This window comes from Neopsephotus bourkii, unplaced genomic scaffold (genome assembly GCF_033783945.1).
Source record: "Neopsephotus bourkii isolate Nb327-2 ecotype Australia unplaced genomic scaffold, CSIRO-AGI_Nbou_v1 NB_1574, whole genome shotgun sequence".
Lineage (NCBI taxonomy): Eukaryota > Metazoa > Chordata > Aves > Psittaciformes > Psittacidae > Neopsephotus > Neopsephotus bourkii.
This window is the reverse complement of record NW_026902050.1, coordinates 6700434-6706473: the sequence shown is the minus strand read 5'-3', so window position 1 is coordinate 6706473 and position 6040 is coordinate 6700434. Positions and strand designations below refer to the sequence as shown.

General features: G+C 36.7%; 1 long non-coding RNA gene across 1 annotated transcript in view; it reads right to left on the bottom strand.

The window, feature by feature from the left end:
• Positions 1 to 6040, bottom strand: part of LOC133222193 (uncharacterized) — a 400427-nt gene that overhangs the window by 265824 nt on the left and 128563 nt on the right. The window lies entirely within an intron of this gene.

Here is a 6040-nt window from a genome sequence, read left to right as displayed (position 1 = left end):
CTAATTAATTGTATAGAAAACGTGATAATTTCATTCTAAGAAAAAAAATTGTAATGTGAAAACAATTTAGTAGAAGGCTGTTTTGTCATAAATAGGATAAAGACACTGGCTTTTAGGGACTATTAAAATTTTAACCAGCTTTTTATGAATGTATCTGAAGCAGATATAGTTTTTTTGGCAAAAGCCCGATAATACACCTTTATACAGGTAAGGTTGACTGCAATTTAAAATCTTCTTTTGCACAAATACAAAAAAATAGAATACTACCAGCCTTCAGAGAAGATACAGGTATGATGGCACTGGAGCTTTATGGCTGGTTTTTCTTTCCTCCTAATGGCCTCCTTTAAATTTCATAGGATTGGTTTAGGAAGATGACTGGGAGATAAATTGAGTGGTATGCAATATATTTTAAAACATTCTAACATTTGAGAAATATGAAATGTGATTAATTACCCGAGGAAACTGAGAAAAAAAAAATACTGTGTTTCCTACAGCTGAAAAAAACCCATGAGACTCATTGTCGCTTTGAATGACACTCTGAGTGCAGAAAGACATCTTTATTGGGATGATGGGGTTCGCATTGGTACGTATGATGCTTTTTGCCTTCATAAAATCCTTTTTTGCTATGAGGATGGATGGTCAAGCTCTAAAACAGGTTGCCCAGAGAGGCTGTGGAGCCTCCACCCTGGAGGTATTCAGAGCCCAGACTAAGACAGGTAAAACAAAACTCATTGATATGAACTGGGGAGAGATGAAACAAATTACATCAGTTCCTGAAAACCAAATAATGCTCAGTAGCTGACGTATGAGCTTTTCTGTCTGTGGTTTTCAACAACAACCCAGTTGTGAAAGTGGAAACTCCAAGCTATAAGAAGCTGCATCTCTTAGCCTTTGCTTGTGGAAAGAAGTGATGGCAGTTACTTTTGACTTAGGAGTCCTCTGTGCAGCATGGGGTACTGGGGGAGGAGCATTAAGAGCAGATGGAAATGATGGACTCTGGCCAAAGCAATCACATTTCTGGAGGACATATTTGAACATGCCTTCAAGAAGCAAGATTGAAATTATACCTTAGAGTAACATTACTGAAAATTATTTTTCCTGATTTAAACTGCATAATGCTATGATTTATAGAATTAATATGTTGTATGAAGGCAATTGTGCCTGGGATGGAAGGCAACACAGATAACAAGGATTTGTTCTCAAACCAAATGGAACCATAACTAGATTATGTGGGAAGCTTTAGCTGATTTTATCAACATTACTGAATTTAAATTGTTTTCAGATAAGAGAGATTTAAAAGTCATTTATCCTTTCCATCCGGTGTATTACTGTCCTGGGTTGTAATAACAATAAGCTATCACCCGAGATTACTGCAATTAATAGCAGAAAATGGTGTTATTTTGCATAATGATGTGTAGGGAAGTTTGCAGGATGTTGCTTGTGTATTTTCTGGTGCTTCACTTACACCCCTCCCTGTTAGCACTGGATTTCAGAAATGATGGCTAGGTTTATGGAATTCTGATGAATTAGCATAGATTACAAGGTGCCTCTCACCAGGATGCCTGTGATCTAGTTTTGGTAAGGCAGAAAGGCAATAACCTACAGTGCTTGTGATTAGCAGCATTACTTTCAGTGCATTTAGTGCTTAAGAATAGGATTGGTAAAATTTACAACAGCAATTTCTAGCATGGCCATGTGTCATTGGAAAGTGAATAGAGCTGGATGTGGGAAATTACTTCCATGCCTTTTTCAATGAGAAACATTTTTTCTCTTTCTGGTCTCAGCACCCTGGATTTCCCTAATTCTGTTTGTTTGCTTTTTGTATCTTACCTCTAAAATGTTATTATCTTGTTCCTGTTTAATTAGCACACTGTCCTATGAAAGTATTTTACGTTTAAAAGCATATGTCTTCTGGACATACAGAAGTTTTCTTTATGTATAGTTAGACATATCTGTTTAAAGTATATGGACACAATTCTTGAACTGAAATTATGATAATCTCACATCTTCTGAAGTTATCTGCAATGGTTTATATCTGATGGTTTGTGCTTGTGCCTTACCCCCTCCCGCATCCCACCTAGACGATAAATTCAATCACTCCTAAAAGCAGCTGAAATTAATATGTATACCAGTAGTGCCCTTCAAAATGTCTCTTCTGTGGAGCATTCTTCAAATATGATTAGCAATTTCAGTCAGGTGTTCACTCTTGTCAGTCTTCTGATGGAGGGACTCTGCCTAACCTCCTTTTTTCTGGGATCTTCCTACTCTTCCTTTGAACTTCAGTGTTAAGTCTTAGTTCTTTTTCTCTTATGGAAAGCTGAAACTATGTAAGCTTACTACATCACCAAAAAGATGAGTTAAAAATGTAAAAAAGAATGGAAGTGTTTTATTCTGTTGTTGAATTTGGATGGAAAAACTTGGAATTGTATGCACAGTTGAAATACATGTTTTGCTGCCTGCCCCTTGCCCTTCCCTGCCCTTCCTTGCCCTGCCCTCTCCTACTCTCTTCTGGTTTTATTACCTCTGTATCTCCACCTGAACAATTGTAACTACAAATGCTCAGCTTATTTTCAATGATCCTGAGATGTTTTATTGTGGGTGAATAATGATATCTATGTCAGTAGTATGACACCACCTTTGGCATTCTACTCATTGTTTTGCCAGAGTTTGCTTTCTATTCTCTTTGTATATATGTCACCAGCTGTACTTCTAATTCATACAGAGCAGTCTTGCACTTAACAAAGTCCTTATTTTATATTAATTTAGATTTAAGTCTGTAACATATATCCTTCCATCACTACTGACCTTCTAGTCTTTTGTAATTGAGAGTCTAGACAAGAGCTGGTGTTTACAGCAGTGAGACTGCAACGATTTCAGCACTGATTATTGGATTGGAATAAAAGGCAAGGCGTCAGGGGTGGAGGATCACCCCGGTAGGAAATCTGGGGAGAAAACAAAGTCAGACTAAGTGAAACACCATGTGTAGGTCCTGGGAAGAAAAGCCAGTAAGTGATGTGGACTATTATTTTTTTCTAATAAAGTGGAAGATTTCCCTAGATTTGTCTGGAGGATACAGTGATCTTTGCAACCATAACTCTGTAACTAGTACCTTTGGAGAAATTGCAGGAATTTCTGGATTTCATGGATTTTAAAATAAAAAGTAAAAGTGATAGCATATATTTGGAGAGCTTGTATTTTTTCCTACCATTATTTGTTAATAAACTCTCATTAACAAGTACAGTGCACTTTTATATGCCCTTGTGCAAACAGATTTTTATTTTTTTTTTACTTGACGATTTTTAGTAATCTACATCTTATTTAACAGGTAGAAACATCTTCAACGGATATGATCATTTCTTTAAAAGCATTGTCTTACTGAATTTAGAATTAGCACAATTACTCCAAGTAGTACTTCCTTTTGGGAATAGTCTTTCTTTTCTTTTCTTTTCTTAGAATAGTTCCATTTGGAGAAGTGTGTTCTCCTTTGGCTTGCGTCTGACAATGGTGATTCAAGGAGTGTCAAATGTTGCAGCCAGGTTTTTGATTTGAGATAAATATTACTGGAATACAGCTTTGGGATAATAACACTGTACAGAATTTGAACTGGATGGAGAAGTACTAAAAGTGAACCCATGTATTCTGAAGCTTACATTTTTCCTTCTTACATAAAAAGACAATGAAAAAAAATTACAGAAGACTTGTGCACTTGTAGAGAAGACATATGTGCCCTACAGTGCACATATGTATGACACCATACCTATTTTAAAATTCTACACCTATTTTAAAAGACCACTGTACCTTTTCCTTTCTTCCTTTGTATGACACAGCAATACCATTAACTACTAGATATGACAAAATATAAACACATTAGCATTAGGAGATCTTCTTGATAATGCTTCATGGAGAAAAATGTCATACTGAATTTCTTATTTGGAAAATTTTTCTGGTAAAATCGGCAACCTAGGGGGCCCTTTGTAATAGAAAATAGGATTTCAGTGAGAGTTACAAGAAAACCTTCTCAGGCTAAAATTAGGTAAAGATACTCCTTTGTGAAAAGATGTCAAGTACTTAATTCATTAGCATTCATAATTCCTTCATGATAAATTAGGACTGTTATGCAAAATTTCATATTACTACAGTAATGACTTAATCTGTTTTAATTTCCCAATTAATTTATTCATTTTAAAATTAATTTGTGATAATTATATGTGTTCACAAAAGTATATTATCAACCAAAATGAAATTCATTATTCAACTCTAGTAAACTCTACAGACAGTACAAGGTCATTCTAGTAATCAATCTATTCCTTCCTTGGAGCAAAGATTTTTCTAGAGTTCATGATGCATTGTTAAATCTGTAGAGTTAATAAAGGATTGCTTCTTTATCAACACTTCCTTAATAATAGGGTTCAATGTTAACTGTAAGGATAATTAATTACAAAGGCTGTGCACAGATGCTGCTAATGATTTATATTATTTAAGAAGTATTTCTTCAGGTGATTCTTTTTCACTGGTCACTATGAAAGCAACTGTCCACTCATATTCTAGCATAAGCCATAGTTTTCCTTTTTGCCCAAGAATATTACAGACACTCAGTTCTTCTACTGGCAGTGTAGAAACCTTGGGTCCTTATGGGAGCTGCCCAAGCATCTACATAAAACTTAACCTGCTCTCTGGGAGAAAAATTTATCAGTATGCTCTATGGCCATTTCTGCATCCTGTAGAGACACCAATTTTACACTACAAAAATTCTGGCACCAGTTGTTTTTTGGTGGTTTTTGGCGTTTTTTTTTTTTTGGTTTTTTTTTTTTTCAGTTCTGCAAGTTCCGTGCTCCTGTCTTTCCATTCTTTGTGTTTTCCCCACCTTTTTGTTTTTCAAGAGCCATTGCTTATGGCTGATCCTGTGGTGCGCTCAAGTGTCCAATTCTCCACAGACTGTGACTGTTCCAATCCTCCTGTGCATCATGGGGTCACTCAAGTTGCAAAATCATTTAGTTACAGGCTGGACTGGGAGATTTTTCTCTCCCAGCAGCCATCAAAGAGGGGAGTATTACCTGGTCGTAGTAGCTTTCTACCTCAGACTGATGCACTAAGATATTTTCCTCACTTGATTATACTAAGTAGTGGCAAGAGCTGGAGTCAAGGACTTTGTGGTGATGTTTAAAGGAGAGGAGGCTGAGAAGATTGAATGAGAGAGTGTCTTAGAATGAAATGAGGTGGTCACAAGGTAATATACTTGTGCTTTGAGATTTGTCATGTGGAGAGTGTAACTTAAGGACAAGGTAAAAAAAAAACCAACCCAATGTATATTAATGGGATAGAGGAATTGAAAAAATTATGGTGCTGAGCCTTGCGGTGACAGTGGTATTAAGGAACCCCAAATGAGCTGCAAGATACATTCTGGTTAATGAATGATGGTGTTAATGCCTCAAGGTATACATGGAAGAGGTCTTCCTCAGACATGTGAAAAGTGTACCTGGTGATTTTTTGGGAGCTGCTTCTAACAATTTCAGCTACTGTAACATGACTGGGTTTCTGTGGTGTTTGCTGTACCCATGATGTGACCAGAGCATCATGAAATAAGAATTATTGATAGAGAATGGCAGACAAGGAAATGCTCTGCACCATGTACCCTTGTATTGTTTGTAGCTTCTGCCTCTGAACTTAGGATTCAAGGAAAGACAAGCGTACTTATGGAGCTTGCAGAGGAAGATCCAATGGGTTTGAAGAAGAGGATCGTATTTTCTAATTCAGACATCTGGAAGAGGAAAAAAAGAGTAGTCACCTACAGTACACACCAGGTCTTCTGTGAGTAGAAAGCAATTCATTTGAGTAAAGTCAGTCCATGCATGAAGAGGAAGACTGGGGTTTCTCTGTCCTGGGTATAAATATAGCTCTCTTTGCATCATCAGTTGTATGAGGTGTGATGCACGGTGCCTACATAACAATACTTTCAGCCTTGCTAACCCCTCAAGCTTTCTTCGAATTCTGGCACTATGTGCTGTTTTCATTCATCCTACCACTTGAGATTACAAGTGAC